This window comes from Hypanus sabinus, chromosome 1 (genome assembly GCF_030144855.1).
Source record: "Hypanus sabinus isolate sHypSab1 chromosome 1, sHypSab1.hap1, whole genome shotgun sequence".
Lineage (NCBI taxonomy): Eukaryota > Metazoa > Chordata > Chondrichthyes > Myliobatiformes > Dasyatidae > Hypanus > Hypanus sabinus.
The window spans coordinates 115,329,121-115,348,208 of record NC_082706.1 but is presented as its reverse complement, the minus strand read 5'-3'; the positions used below and the strand labels follow the sequence as shown (position 1 = coordinate 115,348,208).

The 19,088-nt window shown below is 38.8% G+C and overlaps 2 long non-coding RNA genes across 18 annotated transcripts in view; one reads left to right on the top strand and one right to left on the bottom strand.

Annotated features, from left to right (window-relative positions):
* The window catches only part of LOC132397027 (uncharacterized), an 80,987-nt gene extending 76,013 nt beyond the window's left edge, over positions 1-4,974 (bottom strand). For both annotated transcript variants that reach the window (XR_009513238.1, XR_009513239.1), the window contains exon 1: positions 3,840-4,974. This is a non-coding gene — a long non-coding RNA (uncharacterized LOC132397027). The remainder of the gene's footprint in view (positions 1-3,839) is intronic.
* Positions 4,975-5,783: 809 nt separating this feature from the next.
* Positions 5,784-19,088, top strand: part of LOC132397000 (uncharacterized) — a 33,323-nt gene continuing 20,018 nt past the window's right edge. For 3 of the 16 annotated variants that reach the window (XR_009513235.1, XR_009513232.1, XR_009513231.1), the window contains exons 1-4: positions 5,798-6,255; positions 7,389-7,494; positions 12,106-12,319; positions 12,927-16,112. This is a non-coding gene — a long non-coding RNA (uncharacterized LOC132397000). Of the gene's footprint in view, positions 6,256-7,388; positions 7,495-12,105; positions 12,320-12,926; positions 16,113-19,088 lie in introns of all 16 variants that reach the window. The other 13 variants (XR_009513219.1, XR_009513226.1, XR_009513223.1 and 10 more) reach the window with 12 other exon arrangements.

Genomic DNA, 19,088 nt, shown 5'->3' with positions numbered 1-19,088 from the left:
CATGTGCTTTAAGTTTGCACACTAATCTCCTGTGTGGGACCTTGTCAAAAGCCTTTTGAAAATCTAAATATACCACATCCACTGGCTCTCCCCTATCTACTCTACTAGTTACATTTTCAAAAAATTCTATAAGATTCGTCAGACATGATTTTCCTTTCACAAATCCATACTGACTTTGTCCGATGATTTCACCTCTTTCCAAATGTGCTGTTATCACATCTTTGATAACCAACTCTAGCATTTTCCCCAACACTGATGTCAGACTCACCAGTCTATAATTCCCTGGTTTCTCTCTCCCTCCTTTTTTAAAAGTGGGGTTACATTAGCCACCCTCCAATCCTCAGGAACTAATCCAGAATCTAAGGAGTTTTGAAAAATTATCACTAATGCATCCACTATTTCTTGGGCTACTTCCTTAAGCACTCTGGGATGCAGACCATCTGGCCTTGGGGATTTATCTGCCTTTAATCCCTTCAATTTACCTAACACCACTTCCCTACTAACATGTATTTCCCTCAGTTCCTCCATCTCACTAGACCCTCGGTCCCTTACTATTTCCGGAAGATTATTTATGTCCTCCTTAGTGAAGACAGAACCAAAGTAGTTACTCAATTGGTCTGCCATGTCTTTTTTCCCTATGATTAATTCACCTGTTTCTGACTGTAAAGGACCTCCATTTGTCTTGACCAATCTTTTTCTTTTCACGTATCTATAAAAGCTTTTACACTCAGGTTTTATGTTTCCTGCCAGCTTTCTCTCATAATCTTTTTTCCCTTTCCTAATTAAGCCCTTTGTCTTCCCCTGCTGGTCTCTGAATTTCTCCCAGTCCTCAGGTGTGCCGCTTTTTTTTGCTAATTTATATGTTTCTTCTTTGGACTTGATACTACCCCTAATTTCCCTTATCAGCCACGGGTGCACTACCTTCCCTGGTTTATTCTTTTGCCAAACTGGGATGAACAACTGTTGTAGTTCATCCATGCGATCTTTAAATGCCTGCCATTGCATATCCACCGTCAACCCTTTAAGTATCATTTGCCAGTCTATCTTAGCTAATTCATGTCTCATACCTTCATAGTTACCTTTCTTTAAGTTCAGAACCTTTGTTTCTGAATTAACTATGTCACTCTCCATCTTAATGAAGAATTCCACCATATTATGGTCACTCTTACCCAAGGGGCCTCGCACGACAAGATTGCTAACTAACCCTTCCTCATTGCTCGATACCCAATCGAGAATGGCCTGCTCTCTAGTTGGTTCCTCGACATGTTGGTTCAGAAAACCATCCAGCATACATTCCAAGAAAAACTCTTCCTCAGCACCCTTACCAATTTGGTTCCCCCAATCTATATGTAGACTGAAGTCACCCATTATAACTGTTGTTCCTTTTTTGCATGCATTTCTAATTTCCTGTTTAATGCCATCCCCAACCTCACTACTACTGTTAGGTGGCCTGTACACAACTCCCACCAGCATTTTCTGCCCTTTAGTGTTATTCAGTTCTACCCATATCGATTCCACATCGATTCCACAAAGAGATAGTGTTAGAGATTGTGGTGGCATTAGAAATGATCTTTCAAAAATCATTGGACTCTGCCATGGTGCCAGGAGGCTGGAAGATTGCAAATATCCCTCCACTCTTTAAGAATGGAGGAAGACAGCAGAAAGGAAATTGTAGACCAGTTAGCCTGAACTCAGTGGTTGCAAAGATGTTAGAGTCAGTTGTTAAGGGTGAGGGAACTTGGTTGCGCAGGACAAGATAGGACAAGTCAGCGTGGTTTCTTTAAGGTAAAATCCTGCCTGATGAACCTGTTGGAATTTTTTGAGGAGATTACAAGTAGGATAGATAAAGGGGATGCAGTGGACTATTTTCTAAATGCAGAGAAAATCCAGACATCTGAGGACCTCTGGGGTTAATAAGGTGTAAAGTGTATTGGCCTTCATCAATCGTAGAATTGAACTTAGGAGCCGAGAGGTAATGTTGCAGCTATATAGGATCCTGGTCAGACCCCACTTGGAGTACTGTGCTCAGTTCTGGTCGCCTCACTACAGGAAGGATGTGAAAAACATAGAAAGGGTGCAGGGGAGATTTACAAGAATGCTGCCTGGATTGGGGAGCATGCCTTATGAAAACAAGTTGAGTGAACTTGGCCTTTTCTCCTTGGAGTGACGGAGGATGACAAGTGACCTGATAGAGGTGTATAAGATGATGAGAGGTTTCCCCGAATTCCCACATCTCATATAAAGAACACAATACTGCCCCAGAACCATTCTCATTGCTCTAGCTATGTAATAACAGACGAAGAATGGAAGAAAGCTACCACATACATACCTTGCCCAAGCCTATTGAGCCAAAGCCTCCCCACTCTGACACTGGTCCACTCATACAATGACCACTCCGTTTCTCTCTACCTTATTTTTTAATTTGCCCTTACTAATGAATTGCTATTCAACTCTGACTATAGGAAACATCCTCTCCACTTCCACTCTTGGTAGATTTGATAGGTTTCAATGATTTGGATTTGACCCTAGACATTAGTCCAGGGTTCCCCAATTAGTTTTCCACAAGTGCCAAATTATGTCAAGCATGCCAAGCCAAGGGCCAAAATGTCCAGGTTTTTTTTTCATTGCACCAGTAAGTTGTTTTATGGGCAGATGTTGTTGCTGCTATTACTATTATTATTAGTAGTAGTAGTAGTAGTAATAATTTAGGCTTGGGATTCTCAAAACCTGTGTGGATCACACAAGAAAAAAAAATGCACTTTAAGTCCCAGCTGTCACATCTGGAACGTGAACAGGAACGTGAAGAGACACACTCAATGTTTTAGTAACAGCTTCTTCCCTTCCACTATCAGATTTCTGACTGGACAGTGAACTATGCCAGTGATATTAAACCTGATTCTGATTCTAACTCTGACATCTCTTCAAGGCAGACATAACATCTGTGAACACTCAGCTTTGGTTATGCCTCTCTCCTGTACAGCGAGTGACCTGCTGTCTTCCAGCAGCTCTCACCAGTGTTGGTGATAGACCAGCTGGTTATTCTGATCAATAAGTTCAGCTGCAACCAATCCTGCCCATACCCATGCCCTCTAATCCAGGCAACATCCTGGTAAAGCTCATGTGCACCTTAGCTGAAATCTTCACATCCTTCCTGTAATGTAACAGCCAACATTGAATGTAACACTCCAGATGTGACCTAAGCAGCATTTTATAAGGCTGTAAAATAAATTCCTGGTTTTTGAACTCAGTGCCTTGGCTAATAAAGGCAAGCATGCACACTTTCTTTATCATTTGACACATTCCAGGCTGCAGATGTACGTGCTGAGGGACACTGTGAAGTTTGGTGTGACCAGTATAAAGGCTTTGTGGGGAATGCTTGCAGTCAGTAGCCACCAAGGGACTGGGCACCATGCAACATCCTCTCAATAGAATGCGTGAGTTTTATAATTGTAAAACCATGCTATTTCTATTGTATTTCTGTATATTAAATTTAATTCTTGAAATAAAAAAAAATTGGTAGCAAAGAAGCTCAGACTCAGGTTACCATGAGAACACCTCTGAGAGAGAGCGAGAGAGAGAGAGACACAGACACACACACACACACACACACACAAAACATGGTAGTCTATTACCACTTCTCTTCCACACAGTTTTAGTAGTACTGCCTTTTCCACTGTTTCTGTTCTCTCATTTAATCTATTTGTTCTTTTTAATTAGGCTATGTAGCATTTTAAGTATGAAATGTAGCTATAAGTGAAATTATCAGTATTATTACTGTTGTAGTATTATTATATCACAATAAGATCGACAAATGGACAAAAATTAATTGATTCACTCACCAATCAGTGAGAGAAGTGACAGTGACGGGATGAGGCAATCCTTCCGTTTTCTGTTGTGGCAATCCTGAGGCACTGGCCGAGATGTGCATTGGAGAGTCTATTTCTGTCCTGGTTCTTGATAGAGTTCATTGAAGAAAACAATGATTCACATATGTACGTGGAGGGGAACAGTGTGAGTAGGAGCATTGCAATAGCTGTCATGTTTTTGAATTGAGCTTGGGGGGAACCACGTTGATCCAAAAGTCACTCACCCCAACATCCTTGTGTTGTACTTTGAACAAATCAGATGTTCCCATTTCCAAGACCTCCATCTGAAGAATTGCCTCATCTATGGAAGGCACCAACCTTTTGGCCTCTGCAGTCCACTGGCTGTCAGCCGAAACAGAGAACGGCTGTCTCAGGAAGAGGAGGATGTCATCTGAGACTTTAGGGGAGCTTTCAAATCATTCCCTGCAGTTTTCTGCCAGGCTTGTCACGATATCCTTCATCACTGGATTCTCCCGCATTTCGTTCTTCTCGCAATGCTCCCGCAGACGTGGAAAGTGCAGCTTCCTCCCATGAATGTCTCTCTCCAAAAGGTTCCGCTCTGACCAGAAAGCTTCAATCACCTCGTACATGTCTGCAACAGTGTGGTTGCTGCCTTGCAATCGCAGATTAAGTTGATTTAGATGAGACATGATGTCACACAAAAAAAGAACATGTGCCATCACCTTGTTGTCACTTAAAAACCTCTTAAATCCTTGGGCTTTTTGGCTCTACAGGCTGGATAAAAATGACACAAGCTCATCATGCAGGTCACACACCCTCTCAAACACACGGCCTTTGCTCAGCCAGCGATGGTCGCACACTCTACGGGGCTTAGGTCAAGTGTACGGTGTGGGATGAGGTTAAAATAAATTAGAGCATCGCGCGCTTTATTTACATGTTATGACAGGTGCATTCACGTAAGTGCCAATGGGTCAGCGCAGCCCAGACACTTGGTTCTCGTGGTCCGGACCTGGCCCGTGGTCTGCCTATTGTGGTTGTCTGCACTAGACACTAGAATACTACAGCACAGTACAGGCCCTTCAATCCTCGATGTTGTGCCAACCCATATATTCCTTAAAATAAGTAATAATTCCACACTACCCCATAAATCTGTATTTTTGTTTCATCCATGTGCCTGTCCAAAAGGCTCTTAAATACTAAGAGGCTCTTAGCCTCCACCACCATCCCTGGCAAGTCATTCCAGACACCCTCAATCCTCTGTGTAAAAAAACTTACCCCAATGTCTCCCCTAAACTTCCCTCCCTTAACTTTGTACATATGCCCTCTGGTGTTTGTTATTCGTGCCCTGGGAAACAGCTACTAGCTATCCACCCTGTCTATGCCTCTCATAATCTTGTAGACCTCTATCAAGTCCCCTCTCATCCTTCTACACTCCAAAGAGAAAAGTCCCAGCTCTGCTAACCTTGCTTCATAAGACTTGTTTTCCAATCCAGGCAACATCCTGGTAAATCTCCTCTGCAGCCTCTCCATAGCTTCCACATTCTTCCTATAATGAGGTGACCAGAAATGAACACAATAATTTGCTAAACTGGTAGTGTCCAACCTCACTATCCAGGGAACGCATGCCCGAATTATTGGAATTCACTAAAAAAAACTCACCACCCCTAGTCTGTTTGTTCGGTCTGAGCGCTAATTGGGTAACATAGCGGTCGATCATAAAAGAATCTGGGAAAGGAGTGCTTACGTCAATGGAATGTAACTCAACCTCTTCTGTCAATCAGAAGTCAGCCCCGCCTCATCCAATGCCGATTGGCAGAGAGTGAGAGATGTTGGCATTGTGATTGGGTTCGAGGTCTGTCAATTCGAAAAGAGATAGAGAGGCTGGGCGGGGAAGAAAGGAAGTCCTACAGTTGATTGGCTGGTTAGTTTGTCAATCGAGGGGAGGGATGGGTGCAGTGGGAGTGACGGTTGGGGCCTAGGTGATATTTTTGTTGTGAGGGGAAACGGTAGTTTGGAGAGAGAAAAAAATACTGGAGGAAAAAAAGGTCAAACGAAAGACGGAGGCGGATCGCGGAACAGATGGACAGGATCAGACAACTGGCAGCGTAAAATAAAGTTACAGCATTTAGAATTTATTTAAGTTGTCAGTGCTCGCTGGTGAAACTGGTGGAAGGAAGGGAGCGAGCGGCTGACGAATGCCGACCCCGGCGGCAGTTGTACGACAGGCCGCCACTTCAGCAGGGGCCTTCGCTAGAGACCGAGTCAATGTTTCAGTGACCTCCGCGGTGGCGGAGTTCGCTGTAGCTAAACCCCTGTCTGTTGGGGAGAAAGAACTGCTAAATTTCTGTCTAGTATCCGCTGAGGTTCATCCCGAATTTGTGTTTAATTCCATCTTTTTCTTTTGCTTGAATAAACAACGGTAATCACGGTAATTCACAAATATTTTAGTGCAAATTTGTTTTAAAGCAAATAATTGAACTATGTGACTATAAAGTAGATTTCGGTGCGCTTCTATTTATGTTAGATGAATATATTAGTTTGTTAAAGTTTTGTCTAAATATTTACTTTCTCGGCTGTCCAAAAGTTATTTTATGTTTCACTGATCAAAGGGTGAGGTCTTTTCTGGAATTTCCATTTTTTTTGTTGTGAAATGTCAACTGGTTGTCATTAGCAGAGATTTTCTAAGTCTGCCCTTCGTCCATATTTTTAACACAGTTTTGCCTCCTGTTCCCCCCCGTGCTGCCGTTGAAGCATATCAGGATGCATTTTGATTTTTGACTGGCGGCTGGTTCTTCACTTTCTAGCACTTGGATTTAATACTAGTAACATTTGGTATTTCTTGATTTCAGAGTATGACAGCTTGGGTTCTATTCCTTTAAAATGTTATTTAGCAGTTGCCGATGGGGGAATTCCTAATAGTTGCATCCTAAGATCAATTTGATAGGGTAGGAATTTCCTTTCCTTTACCCAGGAAGGCAGGTTACCTGCCAGAGAGGGGGAAAAAAAAACAAGAAATGATTTAATAATTATGTTCCCTTTTGCCATTTAGATTTGAGCTGTTCAGTTATATTTCACTTCTGATTTAAATGTTTAATAGTGTTTTAAACAAGCTTGTGTTTGGCTACATTACTGGCGCAATTCGAATGAAAGGAGTGGTTGCTTTGAGGCCAAACTGTCTAATTGTTGAGTAAACAACATCGGATCAATTGGTTAATTATCTTGTCTGAAAACTTTGGAGACTGGAAATTACTTTAACGTTTAGGCTGTTAGTCAGTAGCTTTTAAAACTACAGAAGAGAACAGTGTCACTGCATGTCTGTTGATTATTGAATATATTTGCACAATTATCTTTACAATTGCAATGGGTAATACATTTGAGATTTATTTATGGTTTTTAAACTGTGGAAACTAATAGGGTGATTTTCAAAATCTTGGGACAACCTAGAGTTATTTTGTTGTGTATGCAGGCAATTTGAATAAGCATAGAACTCTTCAGTAGAGGGGAGAAAGGTAACAGTGTTGAATTTTTCACACTTCAGAGACATTTTTTTCTACCTTTCAGAAAGTACCTTAATTCTTGGCATCCTGTTTGTCCTGACTTGAATCCATGGTGTAATGATCATCTGACCTAGAAGCCTGTTGGTTCAATCTACACTCCATTGATTTAAGTATGTACTCTGGGTTAAATTGATTGAGGTCTTATTTTTCAGACCGTTATTAAACCAAGGCTTTGGGTGTAGGCAATAAAAACCCTACTGCTCATTAAAGGTTAAGAAAGTTTTCCTGATGATGTCCTAGTGAATATTTATTACTCCAGTCAGCATTGCAAAGGAACAGTTCAGTTGGCCATATACACCACTTTGTATATGGAATTTTACTTTGTGGAAATTGTCTGCCCACAATTAATATATTTCAGATGTAATGTATCAATTGTGAGATCCTTTGGTGTGACTTCCGATCATGATGATGCAGCACTTTTCAGAACTATTCTTCCCCGCCAATTAAAAATGTTATGTTTTTAAATTTGTGGCAGAGAGTTTAGGGAAATCTTGGGACAACAAAGTTTACCTTAAACCACCTTGAGGTGTAACAGTGATTGAGTTCAAATACAACTCTGATTTTTTTTTCTAATTGCAGTATCTAGAGGTTCTATAAGGAATAAAGTGATTGTAAAAATTTTCCCAGTTTATTCTATTTACCTTTCTTGGTTAATGTATTTCCCTCAAAAGTTAGTTACTCATAGGTAGTTCAGTTAAAATAAAACCCTGAAAAGTTTATGCAAGGAAGTATTTTTTAACCAAAAGAATCCTCATTTGAACAGGTTGGAAGAAACATGGCAAATGTCAAGAAAATGCCATGTAGTTATGAGGGAGTAAGCGGTGAGCACAGAGAAGACCATTAAGGAAATATGGAGTCAAGTGTTCAACCATTACAGAATTACTTTCTTAAAATAGTTTATTCAGTGGCAATTGTGGTGGGCTTAAAACTTCTGTCATTTCAGTAGAAGTACAAGACAGTTCATGAGAATTATCCAAATAGCTGGTGGAAAAGGAATCCCCGTTTTTTTTTTATTTGAAAAAGGATATTTAATAATTCTAAAGTTCTCATAGTATAGTTAAATTGTATATTGTTAACAGAATGAGGTGGTATTTTTTCTGACACCAGTGAAAATTTGCAAATATTATCCCATTTTAATATGGCTCTGTTAGTGATGGATATCTGCTGGTGAGGATGTATTAGAGCAGGTGAATTGAGGTTTCCACAGAAGTTTTCATCTGTGATGAAGAAGAAATTAATATCTTAAAAAATTGTTATGGAATAAATAATTTGTCCTTTTCCATTGGTCATCTACAGTGGCACACAAAAGTTTGGGCACTCCTGGTCAAAATTTCTGTTTCTAAGAATAGTTAAGTGAGTAGAAGATGAACTGATCTCCAAAAGTCATAAAGTTAAAGATGAAACATTCTTTTCAACATTTTAAGCAAGATTAGCATATTATTTTTGTTTTGTACAATTTTAGAGTGGGGAAAAAAAAGGAAAGGAGCACCATGCTAAAGTTTGGGCACACCAAGAGATTTGAGGTGTCAGATAACTTTTACCAAGGTCTAAGACCTTAATTAGCTTGTTAGGGCTATGGCTTGTTCACAGTCATTGTTAGGAAAAGCCAGATTATGCAAATTTCAAAGCTTTAAAAATACCCTGACTCCTCAAACCTTGTCCCAACAATGAGCAGCCATGGACTCCTCTAAGCAGTTGCCTAACACTCTGAAAATTAAAATAAATGATGCCCACAAAACAGGAGAAGGCTATAAGAAGATATCAAAGCGTTTTCAGGTAGCTGTTTCCTCAGTTTGTAATGTAATTAAGAAATGGCAGTTAACAGGAACGGTGCTGGTCAAGTTGAGGCCTGGAAGGCCAAGTAAATTTTCCAAGAGAACTGCTCATAGGATTGCTAGAAAGGCAAATCAAATCCCCTGTTTGACTGCAAAAGACCTTCAGGAAGATTTAGCAGACTCTGGCGTGGTGGTGCACTGTTCCACTGTGCAGCAACACCTGCACAAATATGACCTTCAAGGAACAGTCATCAGGAGAAAACCTTTCCTGTGTCCTCAGCACAAAATTCAGCAACAGAAGTCTGCAGAGGAACATCTAAACAAGCCTGATGCATTTTGGAAACAAATCCTGTGGACTGATGAAGTTAAAATACAACTTCTTCTATGTATCAGCTCCATACTCCAAAATTGTTTTCCCACTCTTTGAAACCCCTGGTTGTTTTTCCATACTGACAAATAAATAATAGCACACATGATAAGAACCCTTTTTATTGTCATGGCAAACATTCTAATTTTCATCCTCACTATAAGATTTTGACTGAGTTCATGAATGTCCATCCTCATAAATTCCCATGCAAGTAGCATTTTTTGCTTATTTTGGGAAACACAGTCAAAGCCATTGCTATAGATGACTTTAAAACAATTCGTAAATGATTTCTGTTCTATTTAGTTAGAAGCTTCTAAAGGTGAAAGGTATGCCATCTAATTTAGTTTTACAGGAACAAAATAAACCATTATGCTGTAAGCCTATTTGGTGGGGTTTGTAATTTATCCTTGGTGGAGGTCCTTTAGTAATGTTGGTCTTCTGAAGAAATGGGAAGGAATTGAGTACAGTGGTTCTATTCCTTAGCCTTTCACTTTTGGCATGTGAACTACAACAAGAGCTATTTCTCCCTTGTTTGCTGTTTTATAATGGAATCAGATGCTCTTTGCGTGCAGATCAATAACATAAAATGTGTAGGTAATATCAGAGGAAGAGGAGGATGTAAGAGATAGACAAGTAGTTTGAGGGTGCTCTTGGATTCCAAATTTCATAACTCGGATATAACCTTACAATAGCATTAACTCACTATTCTTGGGGAGAAAAAATATACAATGCCAACACATGCAGAAATTATATTTATTTTGTATTTCTGTAGAATTATTTGCAAAATTGCAGTCAATTCTGGAGTACATGGAATCTGGAGCTGTTTGCTTCAGTGACCCAGATAGTGTTTAGTATCTTTCTTGGCATCATAAGGAACACCTAAATTTGTAGGTGAGCCCGGGTTAAACAATAACAGAACAGAAAAGATCAAGTATATAACCCAAAGCTTGTAGCACTGTAGAATGGAGGCTGGAAAAGCTTGCATTTTATAGAACCTTGTCTGATCTCTTGATTGTTTCCCAGCTGATTATTGTTGGTAAATATACCAACTAATTTGTGTAAAACAAGGTTGCAAAATGATAGGGCTAATGACTCATCTACACAATAACCCAAAAAAAGTTATGCGGATGAAGTGTTATTAAGGTAGTGTTAAGTCATTTTTTTGCACATCTGAGTTACTAAATGCCATTTGTTAATAAGAAATAGACTTCCAAGAATTTTTGCAACAGATGCTGTTTTACTGACAATCAGATTTGAATATTCAAATGACATTGACAATGATACAGGGCTCAATTAGTTTCTGGCAAAATCTTTAGCCTCATTAGTTTGCTGTTTACTTATAGTAGAACTACCCAGCTTTTGATAGCATTGAAGATGCAAGCTGAATTTCATTTCAGGAGTTGGATACCTGCAACTTTCATTTATAGATTGAATCCTGTGTAACAAATCGCAAAGAATGTGATCCAAACAGATTATTTTCTCAGGACTGCTGCAATCTGTCTTTTCGGAGACCTATCACGTACAGTACTGTGCAGAAGTCTCGGGCACATATATATAGCTAGAGTGCCAAACACTTTTACACAGTACTATATTTTTCAACGTGGAGTGGAAAGCAAGTTTGTAAATCTGGCGGGGCAAAGGATGTTGAGAGTGGTGAGGGTGGAGCACTGTGGGAGGGGTGAGGGACAGGTGATAGAGAGGAGGAGTTCCGGAGTAGGGTGTTGCATGGGTGCAGACACACCCAGCCCTGAGACGCAAGGCAAGGTCATTTAATTCCAAACAACTGGTTTATTAATCATTACAAAATGTCTCTCTGGTGCTTCCACTTCCCTCTCCCTTCTGCTTTTGCCAGCCATGATTCCTCTCTCCCTGCTCCCTTCCCACACTCAGTCCATAACAGAGACCCATATCAGAGTCGGGTTTATCATCACTTGCATATGTCATGAAATTTTTTTTACAGCAGCAGTAAGGTGCAATATATAAAATTTCTGTAGTATTGAGCAAAAGTCCTGGGCACCCTAGATATATCCTTTAATATGATTTAATCTCTTAATTTATCCCTTAATTCCTTTCAATATCCAAATGTCTGTATCTGAAATACACTCTAACTCTTCTTCCACAGCCCTCTTGGGTAGATAGTTCCAAACTTTGTATCATGGATGCTCCTGTACTCTTTTATCAAAAGCCCATGTAGGTTTCTGTCATTCCCCTCCCTATTATTGATGCATTTCTTGTGTGCACACTCACTTGCTGAAAAAGTACAGATTAAATTTTGATTGGATCCTTCAAGAAGCAATTCCTAAGATCAGAATTGTGAGGAACAGTACAACATATGATGGAAATTTGCCTGCTGTTTCTTTGAGTAGTGTTATGAGGTTTCCTGCTGGTGCTGTTTATCAACAGGTATTTTTAAGAATTTTGTACTTTGTTTCAGATAGTATAAGGGAGATGGCTGACACTAATATCAGATAAATTGCAAAAGCATGTCTTTGCAATTACAGAGAAGGCATGACAGGCTATATTTCGTTAGTCCTGAAGAGACTTGATTTGTCACCAATGACACTCTCAAATTTCTACAGATGTACTGTGGAGAGCATTCTAACTGATCGCATCACCGTCTGGTATGGAGGGGCTACTGCACAGAGTTGGAAAAAGCTGCAGAAAGGCAAAAACTCAGCCAGCTTCACAATGGACATTTGCCTTGCCAGCGTTCAGGGTACCTTCAAAAGATGACATCCATCATAAGGATGTCATCACCCAGGACATGTCCTCTTTGCTACCATCAAGGAGAAGGTACAGGAGCTTGAATACACATACTAAACATTTTAGGACAGCTTCTTCCCTTGCATCATCAGACTGCTGAATGGACAGTGAACCCATGAACACTTCCTTAATATTTTCTTTTCTCTTTTTAATTATAGTAATTTATAGTTTTGTATAGTAATGTACTGCTGCTGCAAAGCAACAAATTTCACGACATATGCCAGTGATATTAAACCTGATTCTGGTTGTTTATATTTGAAACCTGCAATCAAGGTGTCAAGGTAGGACATAAACATAAGTGATGGTGAACAACTAGCTGTTAATGAAAACTTCCATCATTTGGGGAAAGATAATCTGTTAGACTTGTTCTGCCTTTCATATTTTAAAAAAAGAAAGGTTTGTTTTCTATTTTGTTGAGTAGTTGCCGGTGTTGGATAACAGTTGTTACCCCTAACCTTTAAGTACCAGTGGCACTTAAGATCTAGCATTACTTGTCTCTGGTAGTATATTCACACCCAAGTAGAAGTTACGGTTTCAAAGTCCATGACACCTGAAGTTCAGTGCTTTATTCGAGAATGTTTCATAGATGGTGTCTCTTTTTATTTAATTTTAATCTGAGCCCCATTTGCCTCTTCAGGTATTGCAAAAGATCTTGAGCCATTTCTGAAGAAGATCTTGAAGTTTCTGTGGTGTCCTTGCTAATTTTTTCTCCAGTCTACATCAATTAAGATAAGTTTACAGATGATTTATTTGTTATGCTTCTCAAATTGGCTGTTGCAATCTAGCAATCAATTATTTATCTTCAAATATAATGATAAAATGAAGGGCAATATGCCACTGTGTTCCTTACCTAACTATTGTTTTTGAAATTTGCTTTCTCTATTTTGCTGTCAACTAAATCTTGGGTCATCATTCCAGTTTTTAAAAAAATCCACTTGTATGATGATCCAGATTTCTTGCCTTGACTTAATTGAGTACTTTTCATTCAATAGTTAAAAGTATCTGCAGTTTGTTTTATGCTTCTTTTCTTGCAGTGGTTCCCGTCCTGGGGTCCACGGACCCCTCGGTTACTGGTAAGGCTCTGTGGCATAAAAAGGTTGCGAACCCTTGTTCTAGTCTGTTATGCTTGACTTGTTTCTGGTCAAGAATGAGCTATTTGTGTATTTCTATTGCTGATTATATTGCATAATTATCAGTACTTGGAAATGTTCTTGAAATTTAATGCCTGTGATTATGTGTGCAAACTTTTTTGTCTTTTCTATGCACTTTACATACTAATGTTGTAAAATCTTTTTTTGTTTTTAAACCACTGTTGCTGTTTTGACTATGTAGCCTGCATGCTTTTTTTTTGATATGTGGAAAACTAGCCTTGAAATCTGAAGAGCAGTTCAATTAACACTTCTCCAGAAATTCCAAAGCTAACTAGGGAACAGGATTTATTCCCAAAGAAGTAAACATTGAAGAAAATGTAAGATTCAAAAATAAATAAAAACTAATAATCATTAGACCAATTGATCGCCAAGTATTTCATTTTAATTGAACTTCCACTGGCTTGTTACCTACATTATTGCACCTAACCATACAATCTTCATCAGCTGCATTAGCTGATCTCTCATGGCCTATTCATCCCCGTCTGCATGAAAGCCAGGATTTTGGATACAAGAGACTTCTTCGTGGCATGATTTCCATTACACCGTACCAGTGCAGAGATTATGGAAAAGATGGATTCAGTCCACTATGTGACTTGCCTCTTAGGCAATGTATCTTATGGCTTATGAGAGCTGTAATGGAAAACTAACAACTGAGCTGGGTTAAAAGCTCAATTATAGTAAGAATAGAGCAGTTGATTGATTGGAGTTGCTGCCAGAGTCTCTCCCATATCAGCATACCATCTTGATTTGAACACAGTGCTGTATCTTTATTTCAGGCAAATTCTTGCCGAACTCATTATAGAATATGATTGCCTCAAGAAGTCCAGGGAATTCAAGAGTGCCATCAGCAGTAAATCATGTCAAGGTTGCTGTTAAATTGAGAAATATTACGTTGACTTCTGTATCTTTCAAGGCAGCGGAGGGAAAAATTAACAATAAAACAATTCTAATTATTCAATTTCTTTTATCAGATGCAGAGTATAGTCATCTAGTACAAACTGGACTGAGTTTGATTATAATGTCCCCGCATGTTCAAATGTAGTTTAAAACGACCATTTGATTTCTCATTCAAATACCATCAACTCAAGTGTGCCATGTGTTTAAAAGTATGCTATCTTTAAATATAATTCCAATAAATTTTAGATGAGAGCTTTTCAATTCTTTGAATTTTGCTACCTTTGGACTTTTGATTGCAGCTTTAACAGAGTTGCTAAAGGACATGCATTAAAGCTATCTTTAATTTGGAGATTGAAGACCCCTTACCGAAATGCACAGGGCCAGAAGCTTCAGATTTTTTTGGACTTTGGAATATATAATGAAATAGTTTGGAATTGCCATCATTTCTGACTGAATTCATATGCTACCGGGAAACACTCTCTGTCTTTATCTCATTCATCACACTTACTGATGCAATCATTTAGTGTGTTAGATTTTAATCAACAATGATCTTGGCTAACTCATCAATGAGTTTCTCTGCTGCTTTGCGATCTGCACTTTATTGCCCCAGATGTTTGAAACTTCAATGCCATGCCTTTACTTAAGTTTCTGCAACCATGCTTCTGAATATTCACACTTGCCTTCAGTTTTCTGTTTGTGGTGATAGAACTTTGCTTGCTTCATGATCAGCAGTCCGTTAAGCGGCATATGTTCACTGTGACGCTGACAAGTACGCGATCGGGATCTTTATTTTTTGCTTCATGCAGTGTATTCTACTTTTCATTAACTTTTGTTCATTACATATGTAAGATCAATTTTCACCTGTCTGTGGTGTACAGAGACATCTGCATCAGCTGGGGACCTTCCCTGCACCTGCTAGAAATTTCCATTTGTGACTAAAAAAGAATTAATCTGGATTTCAGATTTTGTAATTTTGGATAAGGGAACTTGACCTGTCTCATCCTTTAGCTTGAATTATTTTCTCTTGATGGCTTCAATTGAAACCTCTTTAGCCTTGCATCTTCTAATAGATAAAATCCCTGTTACTTGTTTTTCTCTTCCTAAGGTTAGGTTCCTATCTTTATCTATATCTATCTTCTAATAAAGGAGATCACAAAGACTGAATATTTTACTAAATTGGGCCATTTGGTTCATTTTCTCTAACATTTTTTGGAGTTGTGCCTTTCATTCCCATCGATGTGTCTTTTTTTTTAATAAACTAATTTATGTGCTTCCCTATCAATGCCATTAGGTATAGGCTTCAACTGATTCTTAGTAAGAATACCTTAACACTCTTACCTAGTGTTTCATTTGTTCTTTCCCCTCAAACATTATTCAAACCCCTTAGAGTAAGATTTATTGATTTATAAAATGTTTATTTTTTGACTTTTGCATCTCTACTGAGGCTTGAGTAGTCTTGGTTCTGGAATTGAGGCTCTATGTTGAACAGTTTCCCATCAGTTCTGAAGATTAGCTTCATTTGCACAGGAAATGTGTTCGAGGTGAGAAACAGTTTTGTTAAGAAAGATTGAGCAATGTGATGGGGCAATTATGTAGTTTTGCTTGGCACATTGTACATTAGGAATTGTCCTGTTATAGATCAATCAGTAAATATCAGGCTGATAATGGCTGCTGCACTCTGCATTTTTATTGCAGTTGTTGCTGGGTGAAGATCATGCCTACTGCATTTTTGGAGGGATGGAATCTTTGTTTGAAGAGGAGCTCTTCAGCTACAGGTAGTAGATGTTGAGGAAGATGCTGTTAATGATTTTCTCTGTGGAAATAGCAGGGAGCCTGATATCTACTTGGTCATGGTTATAGCATTTCAGAGGGTCCCTTGGAAAAATAATTTTCTTCCCACACCACATGTTGACAAAGAGGCAGTGGCTTTGTGACTAATGATCTTCCCTGCTGAGTTTTAAGCATTTCAGCAGGAATATAATTTCCTGAAATCTTTGTAATATTTTGTTCGAAATACAATATCTCCTTGACTTGTTGGTCTAGAGTGGTAGCAAGAGTCATCTGAATAAGCTGTTGTGGGATAGAGTTCATGATTTCTCATGAGATTAAGGAAGTCTTTGAAGCTTTCCTTATGGCAAGCATTAATTACTTCTTTGACACTATGCGTCAACTGGAAAGAACTTTGGAACATTATGCTTGCTGCACAGTAGCATGCAAATTGCAACATTAACCATTGGATACGTTGGACAGGAAGAGATTATGAAGTGGGCGAAGGTAATCACTGTATTTATCCTGGTATTATGTACTAGTGAGAATGGAAATAGGTTTGTCAGATGAATGTTTAGATAAAGACCTGGCGCAGGAGGGAGAGCTTTTATTTTTTATAGTGCCCTGGCACACTTTAACATTGTAGGTAGTTGTCCAGATGGATGAGCTGCATTTTAAAAGTAAAGTTCTCTGATTTCAGAGTGTCTAAGTTAAACTGTAGATACCAACATTCTGCAGGATGAAAAGGAACAAGGTGCACAAAAGAATGGGTCTGTTACTTGATAATGGGGAAGTATTAGGAACAGATTACACTGACTGTGAAAATGGTGCTTTATATGTGCAGTATAGTGAATAAGATTTGAGTTACAAATGCATAGGCTTAGTGGAATTAAGTCAAAACACATAACTAAGCATTTAATTAGTGTCACAAGGTTTTTGCAGAAGGTAAGGAAGGAGTGATACTAATCAAGGAGGATGTTGTACTGCTGAACGTGGTATATTCTTGGAATGGTAGAATGAAGCTATCAAGCTATGTATATCTATAAGGCATCAAATAATGAGGAAATTAAAGATGAGTAAATCTACAGGGAACCTATTGAAAATGCAAGAGCTAAGGAGTAGTGATATTGGGTAATTTCAGTTACCCTATGTTAATTGGAATAATTTTAGAGGAAAATAACTTCAAGCAGACTTTCTTGATCTGTATGAAAATGGAGGCTTTGTTGGATCTTGTTTTCAGGCCTGTGGTGGGTTAAATTAACCCCGTGTATGTGGAGGTGGAAAATGCACTTGACTACTGCTCATCAGTTGATAAGCTTTAAGGGGGAAAAAGGGAAGTAAGTGGGAACTCTAAAGTGGAAATTGGAGGGGGACAAATTGAATGGGATGAAGTGGGACAGCTAAAATGAAGTAGAATCAAATATTTGATTGGATGTGGATATAAAAGATAGTGACTACAAATTTAGCCAACAGAGGGAAGAGAGAAGCTGTTCTGCTGGTTGATGGTTCAAGGATCAGGGAAACAAGTTAAAAGCTGCAAAGAGAATGCGAGCATGATGATGTGGTATCTGCTATTTGTTAGACCAGTGGAAATGGAGTCAACAAATTAAAGAGATTGAATAGAACTTTAGAACAAATTCCAGGGCTGCAGGAAGCAATTCGGGAAATGGGACTGATGAAATCGTCCAAGTAGAGTGATGTGCCTGGCTGCATGACTCTTCCATATTATGTTTCTTTTGATTGTGTTTTGTTCACTGCAAATTCAACTTCCAGTTTGGTGTAGGGCGGGGTCAGAAGGAAATGCCTGTCAAGTATACTTTTTTTTTGCAGCATACCAATTAAATGAAGATATGACATCTCCCCTCCAGTGTTGGAAAACTAACTAGGGTCTTTGTTTCCTGTATCTGTACTTAAGTTTTCGCAAGCAGGTTCACAAAATGGGTGTGTTACTCATTTGGATTTGCATCATTAGAAAACTTGAATTTAAATGTATCGTACTATTTGTGTTGTTTTTAAAGACCATTGTGCTGTTTGAGAAAACCTGCTGTAGAAAAAAGACTTGTTACAGCTATAATGCTCTATTTGTTGTTTGTGCTTCAATGAGTATATTTGTCCCTGTTTGTTGAGTTATTTGTTAAAGCTTGGACAGTGAAATTCTGAAGTTGATTAAATCTGTGAGGATGATTGCAGCTTGTATGCTAGTAGAATGGTGTAAACTATGATGATAATGGAGTCAGTACAGTTTAATCATATTTGATTTCATGATAAATACAAAATACACATTACTCGAAAATATTTTCTGTTTGCTCTGTCGTTGTTCCAAGTCTTCTATACCTTAGTTGAAAGGTTAGTGAAGTTGTTGCTTGAAAAGGGAAGTGTATGAAATAGTTGGGCCACTGAGATGATAAAATTGTGGCTCATGGAATAATGACTAGTAAAAACTTCATAGGCTGTGTCCAGATTCTGCTATAGTATTGTTTCTTTGTGTGAGCAACAAAAAAAGGCCATTACTACTTTGTTGGAATAATCATGTTGTAGACTATTGCTACACATTGTAATGACTGTTCAGTTAGTGTTAAAGACTTACTGAAGTTCTAATGAAGTCCCAAGAAATCCTCTCTGGGGATTTCTACTGTGTGTTTTGAGATTAGTCTAATTGAAATTCAGCAAATGTACATTTTCATTAAGTAGATAAACTGACTGCCCTAAATACTCTCTTGGAAAGACAGATATGGCTCAGAAACAGTTACACGCCTAGCTTTCAAACAGTCATGATTATTTGTCCTGACGAAGGGTCTCAGCCCGAAACATCGACTGCGCTTCTTCCTAATGATGCTGCCTGGCCTGCTGTGTTCCACCAGCATTTTGTGTGTGTTGTTGTTTGAATTTCCAGCATCTGCAGATTTCCTTGTGTTTGATGGTTATTTGTAATATTTTGAAGAAATGGAACATTAGGAATTCGCTGCTTGTGGGAAACCTTTATT